Source organism: Psammomys obesus, unplaced genomic scaffold (assembly GCF_907164565.1).
Source record: "Psammomys obesus unplaced genomic scaffold, mPsaObe1.curated_primary_1811, whole genome shotgun sequence".
In the NCBI taxonomy this organism is placed as follows: Eukaryota; Metazoa; Chordata; class Mammalia; order Rodentia; family Muridae; genus Psammomys; species Psammomys obesus.
This window is the reverse complement of record NW_026587556.1, coordinates 5,121,462-5,139,927: the sequence shown is the minus strand read 5'-3', so window position 1 is coordinate 5,139,927 and position 18,466 is coordinate 5,121,462. Positions and strand designations below refer to the sequence as shown.

The following is an 18,466-nucleotide window of genomic DNA, read 5'->3' as shown; positions in this document are numbered from 1 at the left end:
TAATGCCAGAACTCAGGAGCCTGAGGCAGAAGGGTCATAAGTTCAAGGGTTATGGTACAGTTATTAGCTCAAGGCCAACCTAAGAGACTGTCTCCAAGAAGTGGACGAGGTTTTAGCTCAGTGATAGAACACCTGCTCACCACACACATACACACACACACACACACACACACACACACACACACGCACACGCACACGCACACGCACACGAACACTCAGCCGTTAGCTTCCCCCCATGAAGAAATCCTCGTAACAGCCAACTAAGCCATGACTCTATCTTCCAATTGACCCAAATATTAATGGCAACATTTAAAACTTACTTCTTACTTGATAGTGCTTCACTATTAAACAAAATCTGTCCAGTTTGAGCCTCCAACTGGCAAAGCTTCCCATAAGCAGAAGACCAAAGGCAGGCGCAGGCCCATAGGAGATGGGAAGCCAGTCTCTGTATCTATGAAATGCTTTCGGGGAGGGGCCTTGCAGGTAAGGAGAGGGACTTCCTCTTTTCCATGAGGCAACACTGAGAATCGGGTTTCTGCTCCTGCTCATTTCTCACATGGATCCTTATTTAGCATATGTAGAGAGGATCCAACAACTGAGGAAAACCTGGGCTGGGAAATCTGGAACAGAATCAGGGTTTCGTCAACCTCAGGCCTTGGTAGCCATGAGATAACGGGGACGGTTTGCGTCCCTGAAACGCAGACTCTACAATACTCCCTGAGGTATTTGATCTCAGAATCCTGTTTGTAACGTCATCCTCAGGGCACACAGACATTCCGCCACTCCTGGCGACCCCAGGGGAAGCCATGTGTAGAACGGCAAGTCTGGAAAACTCTGCACCACTGTTCTCCTTCCCTAATAAACCGCTCCTTCTGTGGACCATCCAGGGAACTGGCTATGACAGGCTAGACTCTGTACTTACTGCTTGCCTCATTTGCACAGGGCACGGCCACAAGAAGAACAGACCGATCCTGACAGAGACAGGGATACCGAGAGCACATGTTTAAGAGTGAAATGAAAGAGCGTAAAATGCCATTACCTCCCCCACCCCACCCCCGAGAAGCAAAGACACTACTGCTGGGGCCCCAGCCCTGTCATCCTGTCAGAACAGGATCATAATGGAAATGGCTCCAGCAGGCCTACCGACCATGTGAAGCAAAGATCCAACATTCTCTTCCTAGAAAATAAGCTGAAGGAAGGTGCTGGTGGTGTGGGGATTTTCTCACTTGTATTTATTACCTGGAGCCCCTTCTGGTGAAGTTCACGAAATCCCGTTTCCTAAATTTACACACAAAGGGCAAGAAGTCTCTGCCACACAGTTCTTAGCACCTAGAAATGTGTAGCAACACACTTAAAAACAAGCTTGAATATGACAGGCACACGTGGAGAGCTACTGGCTGCTATGCGCACACACACTATTTATGTGCCAATCTGAAAAATTAAAGGGCCTTTATTCCATTGGACAAAAGTGAATAGAAGCTGTTGGAAGCCGTGGGTCTTCTTCATCTCTCAACTACAAGCAGAGTTTCCTCTGTGTCTCTGGAGCAGCACCCCCGAAGCTCCACGTGGTTGGCTGGTCTTCTGCCGCTGAGTAAATCAAACTCCATTCCGACTCCTTAGCTCACTTACAAGTACTAGGGAAGTTCACACTCATTTCTATCAGAAAGAAAGATCAATCCTTCCAGTTTGACTCGAAAATAATTCTTATAAAACATAACCTTACCCTGAGATACCAGCAGACACACAGAGAGTAACCACTTCACTGAGGTCTTGAGAGGACACCTCTGGCAAACACTGTGGTGATCCCGGCAGGTTGAACAATATGACCTACAAACTGGTGAGGCCTGTCCCCCTTCTTGGTGGGTTACTTTGTTTTTCATTTTCATAAGGACTAGAGCTTATTCTGTGTCTAACATTCTGTCCTCACCAGCCCCAATTCCACTTAGGAGAATCATGCCCATGAGTACAAACCCACATTCCTAAGTACAAGGGAGCCATGGAGGGAGGGCTGGTTCGGCCACTCACCCCAGAGTAAGGCAGAGAAGTGGAGCCTCCAGGGTTGTTCTCCTCACTGCTTTAGCCTGAGCTTTAGCCATGGGGAGACCGGGGAGACCGAGGGAATAAATAACTAAAGGAACTTCCCAGAGGGATTCTGGACACAGCCACTCCATCCCTGACAAGAGTGCTGCCCTCAGGGCCATTCATGCACTAGTGCAAAGGAACAGCAGAAAGGATATTACTCCAAGCTTTGGAGCTAAAGCTGGTAGACTTTAACCAGTTGCCAAATGGGTCTCTTCCAGACACATACACTCAGAGATAGGGGATCACTGTTTACAAACAAGGTGACTTGGACAGGCTTTGGAGGCGTGCAAAATAGGCACCCGGCTCACTAACTGCCTCAGGAAACAGGCCATCTGGTAAACAGAAGCCACCCACTTCTGCAAGAACAGGCAAGTGGTTCACAGCAGTGACTCAGTGTAGGCTCATCAGGAATCCTGGAGACAGGCACTGGACCTCAGTGGAGGGAAGGCATGAGGCAAGCAGCTCAGGAGCAGGGAGCTGTGTAACCTAGACACAGTCTCCATGCTCTCTGTGCTTTGCTTTCTGGGGTGAAGAGTCTCTTATGGTTAACAGACATCCCAAGACTGTGCTTGGTACATAGGCTCATCCAAAATACATAAGGGCATCTATACATCTGCACATATAAAATCATATCGTACGACATATAGACAGGCACATATACCAGGATTGGCAAATACAGAATGCTGCATAATTTCAAACCTTGAAATGCTGGGATCTCTGTTTATAAAGACATTCTAGCCAGGCATGGTGGTGCATACCTTTAACCCTTTAATTGCAGCACTCTGGAAGCAGAGGCAAAGTGATCTCTGGGTTTGAGGTAAGCCTGGTCAAACTTGAGAGAAGGGAGGGGGCTTCCTCAGGGTGAATTCATATTAGCAGCAAAATCAAGCTACAGTACAGACTTCTGGCACCCCTAAATCTCAATCACTGAGATTCTTGCCATTTTCAATATTCTCTAAGAGCACAGCCTTTCACCTGGCTTCTTTCACTTAGTGATAAGCATTTGTTTCCTTGAAAGTCCTTTCCTTGATGAAAATCCTCCCTCCCTATAGTGTATTTTCATTCTGTTCAGTAATGGATTTAATTATGTTTCATATATGTATGTAAATGAACTTTGATAATGTTCATCTGTCATATCCTTTTATGTATATAAAAAAACAAAACAACAACAACAAAACAGGCAGAGACAGGCAGATCACTGTGAGTTCGAGGCCAGCCTGGTCTACAAAGTGAGTCTAGGACAGCCAAGGCTACACAGAGAAACCCTGTCTCAAAAAACAAACCCCAACACCCAAAACGAAACAAACTTTTAAAAAACACCTGGTGACACAATCCTGCTTGTCTTTAAAACTCATTTGTTTTTAGCACCATGTAACACTCTGTAAATAAGATGAACCAGTTTACCAAACCACTACTGAAGGTATCTTGATCAACTGCAAATTTTGGCAATTATGGTTACAACTGCTGTAAGCATCTATTCACAGTCTCCACAGCACCACTTGAATATGAGTCTACTTCGTCCTCCTCCCTGAAGAACCTCCTTGGATTTCCCAGGACTCCCTTAGTAAAGACAGAGAACCACATGAGGGGGCTAAGATTATGAGGTCATTCATGAAATTAGATCCTTTGAAGAAAGACCCTAAGTGTGGGCTCCAATTCATTCCTACTCACACATCAGTCTCCTGACCCATCAGATGGGCGTACTGGGACACCAGCAGCTTCCTCCCTGCTGTGTGAGCGCAAGAAGCCACACACACAAACCCAATGCCAATTATTTTTGAAAATGACCAACAAAGCCTCTTTATTCTAGACCTAGTAAGTAATGTCCAAATGACAATTTACCTTCCGAGCACTGCAGCTGCAGATCCACTTTCCATACTGCTCCGTTTCTCCGTATACTCTGTCTAAAGTGGACTTCCACATCATACCCTATGTGGTGGTTTGAATAAAGCTGGTCCCCACGGCTTTGAATATTTGATTGATTGGTCATCAGGGAGTGGTGCTACATGGAAAGTATTGGGAGATATGGCCTTGTTGGAGTAGGTGTGGCCTTGATGGAGGAAGTATGTCAGTGGAGGCCATTGAAGTTTCAATGGCCCAAACCAGGCCCAGTCTCTCTCTCTCTCCTTCTCTCTCCCTGCTACCTGTGAATCCAGGTGTAGAACTCTCAGCTACACCTCTAGCAACATGTCGGCCTGTATCCTGCTATGCTGCCTGCCATGATAATGGACTAAGCCTCTGAAACTGTACGCAAGGCCCCATGAAATGCTTTCTTTTATAAAGTTGCTGTGGTCATGGTATCTCTTCACAGCAACCGAACATTAAGACACCGTAGTAAGCTGGGTTAGATGACACTTCTGTGGTCATTACTGACAAAAGCAGTAATTCTAAGGACACAAGGGTATATGGATATCCTTGAACTATGATGGCTCAAACTGCTACTGTAATAATCTATGCTTCTTACACTGCCTGACAGAATCACTTACAAATTCTTGATAGTTAGATCATTTGTCTGTCATTATGTTTGTAATGGAACACACATCTTTGAAAGAAGGTTAAACTCTTTAAACTTAGCAGGCACTGCTGCTTGAAGGAACTTTGTTAAGACAGTGACCGGGAAGGGTGAATTCTATATAAAGAAATACAGAGGTAACCGCAAAGATACATATAAATGAACATATTTTATGAACTATGTCTTGGTAAATCTTTGTCAGACTTGTTTTTTAAAAATAGTCAATTGATGATTAAAGTAGCAAAAAAAAAATCAGACTTGTTTTCTGTTGGTTTATACTTTCATTAGAGCCACACAAGAAAGGAAGTGAAGATTACCTGAAGCCCCCAAGACTTTTCTGCCTTCATATTCTAGGACTGTATGTGCTCAATTGCTAAAATCACAAAGAGCAAACAAATATTCAGGAAAAGCAATGATATTTCAAATTGGCTTAAAACCAGACATAAACCATGCCATGCCATGCATGCTGTAGCACAGAATTATAGAAATATTGACAATGGCCCACTCAATAAAACTGTATTCAGTGTTAACTGGGCATCCAGGGCTAGGATGAGAGGAGGGGGCGTTCCTCTACATCTTGCGTGAATTCAGAGCCCCAACATCCCCATTCAGGCAGAAGATCCCCCTAAATAATTTCTACCCATGTAGGAAAAGTCCCCTCTGCAGGTTCTACAGTTGTTTGGTTAAGGCCCCAAGAGTCAGTGCCACCTTGTTTCTAAATACCCACGAGAATCTGAGAATGGTGCTCTAAGCACAATTTCAGGTAAGTAAAGACTATTTTAATGAGGCAATCAAACAATATAAATTGTTTCTGTTTGTGCATATAATTTAAGACAAATTTTATAAGGTTAGGAAAATAGATTACAATAAAAATAATAGAGGATTCTTATAGCGTACTAGGATATGTTGCCACTAATGAACAAAACCACCACCACCAACAACAACAACAAAAAAAACATTGCAAGAATGGCTGGACTTCTTAGTTAGAATTATACGTCTTTCTCTAATCAAAGTTGCTATCACTCATTCATCTGTCTTATGGGGTTACTATACAACCACACCATGCAACCACTCACATTGCTCATGATAAAAACTGAATGAGGTTCATGCTCTCACAGAGAGAGAGAGAGAGAGAGAGAGAGAGAGAGAGAGAGAGAGAGCACTGCAATTCACCACTGTAACACCTGCTTCTTTGCCAGTGCTCCAACCATGAGGAGTCTAAACTGTGGCTTCTACATAAATGTATTTTGTATTTCATTTTGTTCCTTAGAAAGCAGTAGACAGTGTTCATCTTCAAGGAGCAGTGTAATAGAGACCAGAGAAGGGTTATTCTTATTTCAGCAAATTATTCAATGAAAGTATAGTTTTAAACTTTTAGTTATACCTATTTTTAATTATGTATGTGCACCGTGACACACGTAGAAGGTTGAAAAACAACTGATGGGACTCTATTCTTTCCCTCCACCATGTGGGATCCAGGGATTCAACTCATTGTCGGTAGGCTTGTGGCAAGCGATATCACCCACTGAGTCATCTTGATGACCTTCCTATAAAGTAGTTTTAATAAACCAAATTATACTAAATATTTGCTTCCCATAGAGCAGAGAAAACAAATAGTGAAAATGTATGGATAATATGCTAAACATGGTCAAAAGTTTGCATAGTCTGACAGTTCGTTTCTTCTCATCAAGATAAGCGTCTCTACTATCTTTGATCCAGAAGCACTTGGTGACCTGAAACATAGCTGGCTGTTTGGTTGCTCTGCGTTGGCATCTCTAATACTTGCAGCCAGAGTATACACAGGGCAGCTAGTCACTGCAATCTGAGTTAGATGGTCTTCTCCCCCTGAGTTTCCACAAAGAAGTGTGGTTAGAAGCAGGAAGCAGGGATAAGAATCAGGGTATTTATTTCTCCATTTCCCTGCTCAGTTGAGACTATGGTTCCATTCCTCAAGCAAGGCTCTGACTACTGATGGACAGCCCCCACTGAATCACTTCTATCTTCTTAACTCTCTTCATCCTGGAGGTCATTACTATTATTTGGTTATTCCCTTATCCCTGCTCAACATCCATTCCATTAAACTGCCAGAGCCCTAACTGACAGATCCATTCCCAGTCCCGTTTGAAGGTGAACAGTATTTCCTATGACTACGTAACAAATTTTTACATCTTTTACAGATTTACCACTTTGGGTTTCAATATTTTAAATGGCATCTATAAAGCACAAGCAAATGCTTCAATGATAGCTTCACTGGATATTATTTTATTGGTGAACCACTTACTATGATTTTAGTCCTTGGAGAGATTACAGAAAATGCAATACCTAGTTATATGGTCCCCTTTCCCAGGGTTTATTTGTGGTCAGAATGAGTGGGAGGCCACAACATAAGGCATATGCATGAACATGATATGACAGGGGCAGAGCACAAAGACTTTAACCAAAGGCTTCTAGGATGCTCAGATGATGAAACATGGAACGCTAACCAGGAGTCAAGGCAGACAGGGTCTGAATAGAGGTAAACCACCAATGGCTAAGTTAAATTCTGTGTAGTATATGTACACATTAGTGCTAAGGCACTATTTTCTTAAATGCCAAACTTAAGAATCATGAGTAATTTATTTTAAAGAGAGAGTAAGAACTCTGTTTCACAAGTGCAACACTACTTCAAGAGAGCTGAGAATGACTTCCTTACCTTTACTTTCTAATTATATTTAACCAAAAAAATCTTTGCTACGATCATGTATAGTGCAGCAAGTGAAAACCACAAATTGCTATTAGCATCTATTAGAGTGGCTAAGGCAAAGAAGTGCAGCAACGCGACTGCTCAGCCACCATCAGCACAGGCTGGACCTGCCTTGTGAGAGCACAACAGTGGACTGGCTACTTGGGTAGATGCGTACGTCACTATCCACTGACAAACCCCAAAATAATGAGTGCACAGGTGACCTCTGAACTAGAAGATCGCAGAAGTATTTTCTATCCTCTAAGAACAGCGATCTAGTGTTAGAATAATGAACAAATAATTCACACCAGACCAAACAGTTATGAAAATGAACCAACTACAATGAGGGATGCTGGAAGGAAGCAGACCAGTCCTGGCGAACAAATAACTGTATGGTAAGATCCCTCCCATTTATACAAAGTTTAACGACAGCTGAAAACCAACGTTATAAACAAACAAAAGAATATCAGAGTATTCAGCCCTGTGTGCAGGTGTTTTTATCTGAGAAGACTCACTACAGATCACTGAGCTTCATGCATTTATCTGTGTGCATAAAAGTGCACACAATGAACACAGGGAACTTCCCAGAGACTCATACTCCAACCAAGGACTATTCGTGGAGATGACCTGGAACCCCTGCACAGATGTAGCCCATGGCAGTTCAGTGTCCAAGTGGGTTACATAGCAATGGGAAGAGGGACTGCCTCTGACATAATCTGATTGGCCTGCTCGTTGATCACCTCCCCCTGAGGGGGGAGCAGCCTTACCAGGCCACAGTAGAGGACAATGCAGCCACTTTTGATGAGAACTGATAGACTAAGATCAGAAAGGAGAGGAGAACCTCCCCATCAGTGGACTTGGGGAGTGGCATGCATGCAGAAAGGGGAGGAAGGGTGGGATCGGGAGGGGAGAAGGGAGGGGCTTATGGGGGATACAAAATGAATAAAGTGTAATTAATAAAAAATTTTAAAAAAGTGCACACAATGTTCATTACTCAACCCTTTCAAAATAAAATGCCTACATTCTTAGCACTGAACATACTGACGTTTCTCATAGTAGCTGCTGTCAATTAAGTTTAGAACAAAGTACAGATATACAATACTTTTCAAAATTTACAAAAAGTTTGGGGATTTTAAAAGGAGCATAAATAATATAACATTTACTACTGTTGAACAAAGATAGACTTGTTAAGTCAGTGGTCTAAGAGCCAGGAAGACAACAGAAGATAGACTGCATATATGAGCTTTGGGAGTGGAGAAAGTTCTTGCTAAGTCAAATCAGAAGTTTCTTGTGGATGGAGAAGCCAAGAAACATCACATGACTGACCCAGATCCTCTACCAGCACACTACACTATAGGACCAGTGTGATGGGTTACAGCTATAGTACATTTTATTCTACCCAGAGATGACTGCTAAGACCAATTTGACAAAAATGCTACTGCAAATTATCTCTATTAATAGATTAAAATTCCATTAAATTAAAAGTCCATTAATCGATTATGATGTACGGTGCTTTATTTTAGTGAAATTGCTTTTAGTGAACATACTACTGGTTCAAGTAAGTCTTTGGGAGATAATGGGCATCTTGTAGTTCTTCCTAACCAGTTAATTAATGTTACAAAAGGGGGGGGGGGGAGAAGCTGAATGAGCCTGACACTTTAGATTTGTTTTTATATTTAATTATGTATATTATTATTTAATGTGAGCGCAAACATGTACACACAAGCATACCTTATGGTGCACATTTGGAGGTCAGAGGACAACTTGGAGGAGTTGGTTCTTTCCTCCCACCATATAGGTTCCAAGAATGCAACTGAACACCGGAACATTAGGCTTGGTGGCATGCACCTTTACTGGCTTAACCATGTCTCTCCTCTAACACTTCACAGACAAGGACAGGAAAAGGAAAAGCCAACGGGTAAGCCAGCAGACCTCATTTTCATGACTGGTGACAACATGGTCTCTAAATAACGAGTTTTTAATTTTACCATCAATGCATGTTATAATCAAAATTATGACTTTGGGAAGTCTAGCTTTTAAACAAATGGAACACCAATACCGTATACAAAAGTACCATTTTTGCAATGTACAATAAAAATACAACTTTCCTATTTTCTCTTAAAAAAGTACTATGTAATTAGCTACATAGTTAGCATGATGGTTTGGTGTCAACTGTCAACTACATAGACAGAGTATATAATCACCTAGGAGACAGGCCCCTCAGCATGTCTACAGGGAAGTATCTTAATTATGCTAATTTAGGAGGGAAGACCCACCTACTGTAAATGACACTGTTTGTCCTCTCACCTCCAAATGTGCACCACGACATATGCTTGCATGTGCGGATACACACACACACACACACACACACACACACACACACACACACACACAAATACAAAATAAGTCATTACATGTAAAAAATAAAAAGTAAAAGTGTTAGAGAAATACGGCCTCAGATGCTAAATATCCAAGTGCTTTGATTGATCACCCTGCCATGTCGGGCCGTACTCTTGAACAGCCAAAACAAACTATTTCAGGGTATTTCACTGCAGCAACCAAAGACCCGCTAAAACATATTAAAAATAGTGAGTTCCAGGGCAGCTCCGCTATGTGGAGAGACCCTGCCTCAAAACAAACTAAAGGGGGAAAAACCCCCAAAAGAATTTTAACACAGTAAGTATTTTATATTACATAATTATACACAAGCACGTAAGTATGATAAGCAGTTATCAGGTTCCAATTGCTTGATGAGGTCCACAGAGACATCAGTTGTGCGCAGCGGCCTCTGAGTGGGCGAGAAGTGTGCTGTTGTTTGCAACCTCTCTCCTAGCCCTGGACCTGTGAGCGGAAGGGCATGAGCTGCTCCCCAGTGCTGGAATCTGGGGCATCTTGGGCTGTTTCTGAGAAGGCTTCCCGGGGGTCTGTGTCAAGAGTATGCAGAGACCTCTCTTTTCTCTGTTCCTTACCAGAACTAATGTGTTGCTTTCTTTGCAGAGCCATTCTTTTTCTATGGATTTTTCTTCCTCTCCCCAGTGTATCTAAGCCCCAATGTGGACGCCAATCTAGACATGGGCTTTCCTCCTTATTTGCAGGGATACATTCCAAGACCCCCAGTGGGGGCCTAACACCAAGGGAGTGTGGTGGAGTAAGAGATCACAAACAACAATTTTAAGGATCTGCTTTAATTGATGGTACTTAAAACATTCGGTCTGTTTACACCCGAAAGCATCTATTTAATATTTTTGAATCTCAGAAAACAGAAGGCACAGATGTAGAGAGAGCTTAGTGAAAACAGAAAGCAATTAGCCTGGTAGCTGTCAGATGGTAAGTGGTGAGAAAATATTGGTCCCTACAAGCCTTATGTCCCTACAAGCTCTCACTGCCTCAGCCTGCTTATAATGATTTTCCTCTTGGCTGTGCAGGACATTATCTGTTCTGGAGGCAGTAAGCCCAGCTACAGGACACCCTTAACATTCTCTAGGAGCACCCACATCACACCTCTTTTATAGGGCTCTGATCCAGCCTTAGTGAAAGTGAATGTGTGTTCCTTCCAGTAGACAGTTATTCTCTGATTTGAGTTCAATAACTTCCTCTTCATTTTTAAAGGAAGGTACTTTTTTTAAGGAAATATTTTTATTATTTCATGTGTATGTGTGTTTTGCCAGCATGTATGTCTCTGCACCAAGTGTGTACCTGGTGCCTTTAATGGCCAGAAGGAGGAGTCAGATTTGTGGAACTGGAGTTGCAGGTAGTTGTGAGCTACTATACACATGCTTAGAATTGAACTAGGGTTCTCTGGAAGACAGGGCCAATGTTTTTAACCACAGAGTTAATGTTTTTAACCTAAAATTGCTTTTCTTAAAAAAAAAAAAGCAAGAATTTTAAATAATTTTCCTACCAATTGTCCACCCATTCTACAGACCCCACTTTCTGGAATTTGATGAATTTCCCAATCCATATTAAAGACAATATTCAAATGGGCAGAATAAGAGAGGAAGAAGGTCAACAGCCCCCGGGTATAATCTTCAGGAGTCTTCAGGAATAAATGTGGACAAAAGTAATGAGACAAGTTGGATAGCATATGAATATGTTTATCTTTAATAGCAATTAAACACAAACACACACACACAACTTTTGTAGCAGGAGAGAAAAATCCAAAGTCCAGACTAGAGGAGACAAAGGAAAAGGAGGCACAGCCAGGAAACTAACAGACACTCATGACAGACAGGCTAAAGATATCTGTGGAGTAGCCATGGTATGGATATCATAAAGAGCAGAGAAAAAGAAGAATCCAGCAAAAGGTGGACATGCTGTGCTTTCACTCGTGAAGCAGCTGTGGGGCCCATTTCAAAAACAAGGCAGTAGCCCAGTTACCCGTTCCCGGTGGCATGGGGCACACAGTAGATACATCCCTGGGTCTTGGAGTGAGGCAGTGGCGGCAAAGGAGACTGAGTGACCTGAAACAGGGTCGAACATAGGGCTGCCACCTGAAGAAGCAGACTCAGCTGGGAACGACTGAGGGACACTGGTTCAGAAAGACCCCAGCACAGACTTCACAGGTGAGGTTCAGGATGCCAGTCACACCACGGGTCTCCAGTTGTTAGTGCTGGTCCCGTGTTTATGTGATTTCTGCTAAACTGTGAGCTGCTCAGAGTCTCGGCCCTCACCAGACATCCCTAAGAAAGGTACAGATGCCAGAGCAGAACTACTGAGGATCAGGAGTCAGGCAACAAGCATGCTCTAAACAACCCCCCCCCCCCACCACACACACACACCGTGTGTTCCTGCTCTTCCTATTCCATTTTTCTCTACACTAGAAAACAGGTCAGTTGGTGAGGTGTGCATAACCTCTGTAGCTAAGCCTCCTCAAGAACCTGGCATGACATTCTTCATTTAATTCTGTATCTTTATTCCACTGTTTCAGTCCACCTCCACTAAGCCTGCCTTACGTCCTCCTTCTTTAGCCACTTCCCCTTCAATGTATTTGTCTTCTTTTTCTTTAGAAGCAGTGCCATTAGCCTAACCTGAGTTTCTTTGCTGCTGCTGCTGCTGCTGAGGCGGTGGTGGCAGGGGCTGGTACTGCCCCCCCCTTCATTTCTACACACATCCACAATAAATACTAGTGCATTTAGTATTTTTAAGCTCTTCTTTGCCTCCTAAAACTACTGGTGCTGATAGGATAACTAATTTTTCTTTTGATTCTTGCTTTATGGTCATTGCTGGCTTGACTTTGATTGCAATTATTTCTGTAAACAATATCCAGTTTGATTTGCTGTGATACCGGGGGTGGAGCTTGAGTTCCAACTGCCCAAAACTGCTGAGCAAAACAACACCCCAGCTCTACAATGCCCTGCCCCTACAGAACGGAGCAAGCATCCCCTTAGAAATAATCATGGCTTTTTCAGGTAAGTGAACAAATGAATTAAAATGTAACGAATAAATACATCCACTTAAGTCAATGAACTCCAGATGTGCCAACTTGCGTGCAAAGCTGCAAGTGAATGAGAACCTGAGCAGCACAACTCCTGAGGAGCGCTCATCTCAAAGCAACGGCCGCTGAACTACATTCAATCCGGAAGGGCTCAAAAGTGGAGTTACAAGTGCATTTTAAGACACACACACACACACACACACACACACACACACACACACACACACACAAATCTGAATGCATCCCAACAGTCCACAAACACTGAGAAAGAAAGACGGAATAAGATATGAAAGATGAACACTAAAGAGGTATGAGTATCGAATAAAAAACAAACTGAAAAACACATTAAATAAAATAAAAAGCCCAAACTATGGAATGGACCAAAGACAGGACGGAATATTGGAGACTGAAAACAAGTTGGAGATACTACAACAATTAAACAAAGAAACAATAAATTAATAATGAAGTTGAGTACTAACTTTAAGATCAATAGAAAACTATGAAAAGCCCAAATCTAAGAATCAGGGGCATAAAAGTGGGAGGAATTTCATTCTAAAGACTTAAGACATTTTCAACAAAATAGTAGTAGAAGGTTTTTTGTTTTGTTTTGTTTTGTTTGAGCAACAAAGTTTCTATTAGAAAAGTCCTTGTCTATGCCTGTATCTTGAACTGTTTCTCCTGCTTTTTTTCCTTTAACAGTTACAGAGTACCCACTGGTGACACACAGTATATCACACACACACACACACACACACACACAAACACACAAAGAAGATTGTTTAGAGTGGCTGTTCTCAAGTTATATAGGTTGTCGAATGACCCTTTCACAGGGGTCTCCTAAGACCAATGGAAAACACAGATATTTATATTATGATTCACAACAGTAGGGAAATTATAGTTACGAAACAGCAACAAAAATAATTTTATGGTTGGAATCACTATGACATGAGGAAGTGTATTAAATAAAGGGTTGCAGCATTAAGAAGGTTGAGAATCACTGGTTTACAGGAACAAAGTAGACCAACAGGTGAGCAGGTGAGAACATAGATGTGGGGACAAGAGGAGGTCATAATGGGCAAATAACACCCTGGGTCCAAAAAGATACACATCAAAAATATAAACATTTTGATTTTGAAACATAGTCACTCAGCAAACAGCCAAGTCCCATCTAATACCCAACTATGTCCGCAGAATTTCTAATATTCATCTAGCTGCCATATCTAGATAAGTAACGAAGGAGCCTATCTTTCACATCTGTAGAAAATCCGAGTCTGAGCCATGACATCCACAAAATGTAAAGGGAAAAATAGACTTGTACGTATACATTTTCCAGATACAGGACCACAGTGCACATATGAAGTAACAGAGGCTATGGCAGCATGTACTAGACCTGCAAAGGTTCAAACCAGTCAACAATGCCAGCATAAAGGAGAGGAAGTGGACACAAAGTCCCACCCCTAACCAAGAAACTATTTACAAATACCAGCTGGGAGAAGGGGGAAATTGGTTTTCTTCAATGGAGTGGCATTGGTATATCAACCACGCCCCAAAGTACTATGCTCCGTGCTCAGGAGCAGCTGCCCAACAGATACAACTCCCTGTCTTTTAGTGGCTTTTTCTTTTGTTTTTGTTTTAAGAAAAAGAATAAAAGATGTGTAGGTAGGAAAGAGGGAGGACCTGAGAAGGATGGGAAAGATCATGATTAAAAATATACTGTATGAAAGTCTCAAATAATTCTTTTTTTTTATTTTATTTTTCTTTTTAGTTACATTTTGTTAACTCTGTGTCCCAGCTGTATCCCGCTCCCTCATTCCCTCCCCAACCCCACACTCCCTCCCTGGTCTCCTCCCTGCCCCTTTCCAAGCCCACTGATAGGGGAGGAGCTCCTCCCCTTTCATCAAATAATTCTTAAAAAGCATTAAAAAGCTAAATCATCTCATGGCTGTACAATAAACTGGATGGTTAAACAAATGTTAGATAAAGATGTTTTTAAAATCTCAGAAGCAATAATCATGGACTTATTTTCCATGAGAAGTCACTTCGGGTGCGGATCAATAATTAAAAACATAATTTTAGAGTCCAAGAAATTAATCTGGACCTCATGTTGAACCTACTTTCAGACTTAAAGGGAAGAGGTTCACACCAAAGGCAAGCATATATGGAATCCTGAGGTGGTAAAGTAAGTTTCCTTCGTTCATCAGAAAATGGGTCTCTCTTTTTCCTTTCTTCATTCTGGTGACAGCCCTGCCATCTTTGCAGCTACTGGCATCCTCTCTGGGACACACTCCTGCTCAGCTTTGATGTCATTTCCAGGAGAAACGATGGGGTCAGGCTTTATGCTGATGACGCCTGATGGTGATTGATTAGAAGAGTGGGAACATGAGCCCAACAAAGCTCCGGTGGTGAGGCCAGAGGCTCCCACGGCAGAGGAGTTTACCAGGGAGTTTACAGCTATTACATATTTTTATATTAACAATTTTTCCTACCCAGGTTTGTACACTTTATCTTTATTCTTTCAAATCCTGAAGCTGCTTGGATAGGAGAGGGGTATTTATCTCTCTCTCTCTCTCTCTCTCTCTCTCTCTCTCTCACACACACACACACACACACACACACACACACACACACTTCTAAGCCTGAACTTTTAGGGGAAATTGAAGAGGCTTTGTGTCAAGTACGACTAAATCCAGCCTTTCCATATCAAACCTCTGCTAGAAAATTACTATGTGGATGATAAGGCAAAAAGATATAATAAAAAGTGACTCTACTCAATTTACACTGCAATATTGGTATGACTGAATATTTTTCATTCAGGTGCCTGATAAAATCACTAAACTGTATTGCAGATAAATAAAGGAGGCTTCTGTCAAGAATAAACACCATTAATCATGAAGCCGCACCCTCTCAGAGCTTGTGCTATGCATCTTCACAAATACACTGCACAGCCAGCTCGAAGCACACGTTTTCCTCTTTATGCCGCCCCAGGCTGAAGGACCCTCGTTTTTCATTTTCCAAAATGTAGGCAGCAGAAGCATTCTGAAAACATTCCCTCTACATTTTAACTTTGCAGTTTTCCAAGTAGGTTCATTGTTGTGAAATTTAGTGGCTGAGATCTTAGTGGGGGGAAAAACATGACAAAGAAACATTCTTTTTTATTTTGCAAAAGACAAACAAGGACAACTCTAAAATGACATTACTTTAAAGATGCAGAAGCAGGATTTTAAGAAAGAAATATTTCTGTTTTCACTTTCAGGTTTTGCTTTAGTTATTAAAAGAACTCTGAAAGACTGAATCAGATACAGTTTTTATTTTAAAAGCTGTTTTCACTATAGTCCATGAGCAAAACAGGAAAATCAAAACAAAATAATTTTATTAAGAAACATAGGAAGCTTCCTCATCAATGCCACTTCACTAATAAAGGAAAAAAAAAAACTACAGGCTATAAAATATGCCCCAATTTCAGAGTTCAAGGGTAACCTTAAACATGTGAGTTAAGTTTGGAATTAGACATGTTTAGGGCAGTCTGCCATTCGCTAAACCTCTATGTTGTGTGAGACAGTATGTTCTATGCTCTGGTGTGCCCATCATTGGTTCCTAGAGAAGAAATGGGATGAGATGGCGAGAACAGAGGTTAACTAATCTGACAATAATCTATGACTTATGAAATAGAATAAAAGGGCGTGTGAGCATGCGTGGGATAGAGCTATGTTTTTGGAGTCCCTGCAAGTGTGTCTGCACAGCAGGAAAAAAAGTCTGTACATTCCCATAACAGCACACTCTCCAGGGCTTTCCCAGCTGAAAACCAAGGTCAGAGCTGAGAACAGACGATGGCTCGGGTCAGTTACATGAAACTAGAAGGCTGATGTGATTAGGATAGTCAGGCCTGCCACGGCGGCACATGCCTTCAATCCCAGCACTCTGAGTTCCAGATCAGCCCAGGATATCCAGCGAGACCCCAATACAAGAAGATCATCAGAATCCAGGCCCAGTGTTTGAATTTTCTGGAATCATATGCTGAAACCCAGGAAAGCAACATTATCATAGACTAATGTGGTAAACATAATGTCAGGCAGAGACGGCATGTTCTCAGAGGTAATGAATTCTTCTGTGAGGCCCATGCCCAAGGATCATCACCTGTGGAACACAGGAAATAATACTAACTGCTGTGTTTCAGTTCACTGGGAACCTAACATCAGAGCCTAACGGAAGCAGGAATTACCTCTGGCGGCCAAAAACTACTGAAGAAGTCCACGCTGTCTGAAGAATCCTTTACTGTCAAAAGGAACAGTTGTGGGGAGACTGACAGCAAAGTCTGTGCCCTGAGAACAGCCATTTGAGGAAACACTCAGTGTTCAGATATCAAGAGCCTAGTTCAAATCAGGCCTAGAAAAAAGAGAAAAGAAACCTGGGACACTGCTAAAGACTCTCTTTAAGAAAGACCTGAGTATAAGGTTGCATCTGTATGTGCAGCCTTTCCTGACAAAATCTGGGCCTTCCTTTTTGGAAATAACAAGAGAAAACTATTTCTGGGTGCATTAGGGATGAATGTAGAGTCCTAGTTTGGCACTATGCACTTCACGTGCTTGGATTAACACCAAGATTCCCATGCACTCACAAGTCATGACAACGAAGCAAAGCAAAACCACAGGTACAAACAGACAAAACAGGTGCAGATGCTGGGATGATGATCTACCACTGCCAAGCCCGGCAACCTGAGTCTGCAGAGTCCCTACTCCAGGTTGACCTCTGACATACACATGTATGACATATGACATGGTCTGCATGCATACACACACCAAGAGACAAATAAATAAAAGTAATTTGAAAGCTAAATCGTCTTGAATTTGTTTTCTTTATTATTCTACCAATGAAAAATTTAACCAAGAAATCCATCACATTTCACCACACGGAGACCTGGAAACCCTCTTTCACTACGAACATTCATTTATTATCACGTACAGTACTTTTGCTCTCATTCCCCCAATTTCCTTTTCTGAAAATTTAAAATTATTTTATCCTTTGAAAAAAATCTTAATCATATACATATACTAATCACGTGTGTATATATACAATATACACATATTCAGATATATATATACATATATACATATTGTATCTTAATCATATCTGCTTCCACTGTTCCCTCCCAGGCATTTGTTCTTAAGGTAGCTAAATTTTGGGAACTATATAACTATTCAACTGACACCTGAAGCAAGGTGCAATATATTAGAAAATCAATTATCTGCTACTTATTAATGCAAGTTTAAAGACATAATTTTGAAGTTGGGAGTTATTCTTCTCTGTTTCAGCTACAAGCTATGCTTCAGGGGAAAAAATACAAAGAAAAGGAAACAGCCATGACGGAGACATCTGAATAATTTTTTATTTTTGCTACGTCTACAGAGAGAAAATGCACTTTTATAAATGACAATGACAAGATTTACAAGTGTAAATGTCTAAAATTCAAAAATATAAATTATGAGATAGTTTCAAAATGTGGCTTTCGCTTAAATGGAATGGATATCTTCCCCCCACTCATACACAGGACAGCTGACGCTTACTAATTGATCAGCCTTCAGATGCCTTCTCTGCATTCAAAGGAGAGCAAAGAGCTTAGTAGCTCTTCTCTCACTGATTTTAAAGCTAATAACGACTGTAGAACAGCCAGGTTACAAACTTGAATGAACCTCGACTCTCCTCTCTAATGACATTTAAA

General features: G+C 41.7%; 1 protein-coding gene across 1 annotated transcript in view; it reads right to left on the bottom strand.

Annotated features, from left to right (window-relative positions):
- Gli3 (GLI family zinc finger 3) overlaps positions 1-18,466 on the bottom strand; it is a 255,273-nt gene that overhangs the window by 90,299 nt on the left and 146,508 nt on the right. The window lies entirely within an intron of this gene.